The sequence below is a fragment of the Arachis duranensis genome, chromosome 9 (assembly GCF_000817695.3).
Source record: "Arachis duranensis cultivar V14167 chromosome 9, aradu.V14167.gnm2.J7QH, whole genome shotgun sequence".
NCBI classification, from domain to species: domain Eukaryota; kingdom Viridiplantae; phylum Streptophyta; class Magnoliopsida; order Fabales; family Fabaceae; genus Arachis; species Arachis duranensis.
In genome coordinates, this window is record NC_029780.3 from 61,051,451 (window position 1) to 61,051,701 (window position 251).

Below are 251 nucleotides of genomic sequence, written 5' to 3' on the forward strand. Positions count from 1 at the left end.
TTGCTCAGCTGACCCACTTGTGCCTCCAAGTTTCTAATGGAGGACCTTGTTTCAGTCATGAAACTTTGAGTGGTTTTGATTTGATCAGAGACCATGGTTGCTAAGTCAGAGGTATTCTGCTTAGAACTCTCTGTCTGTTGCTGAGAAGATGATGGAAAAGGCTTGTTATTGCTAAACCTGTTTCTTCCACCATTATTATTGTTGAAACCTTGTTGAGGTCTCTGTTGATCCTTCCATGAGAGATTTGGATG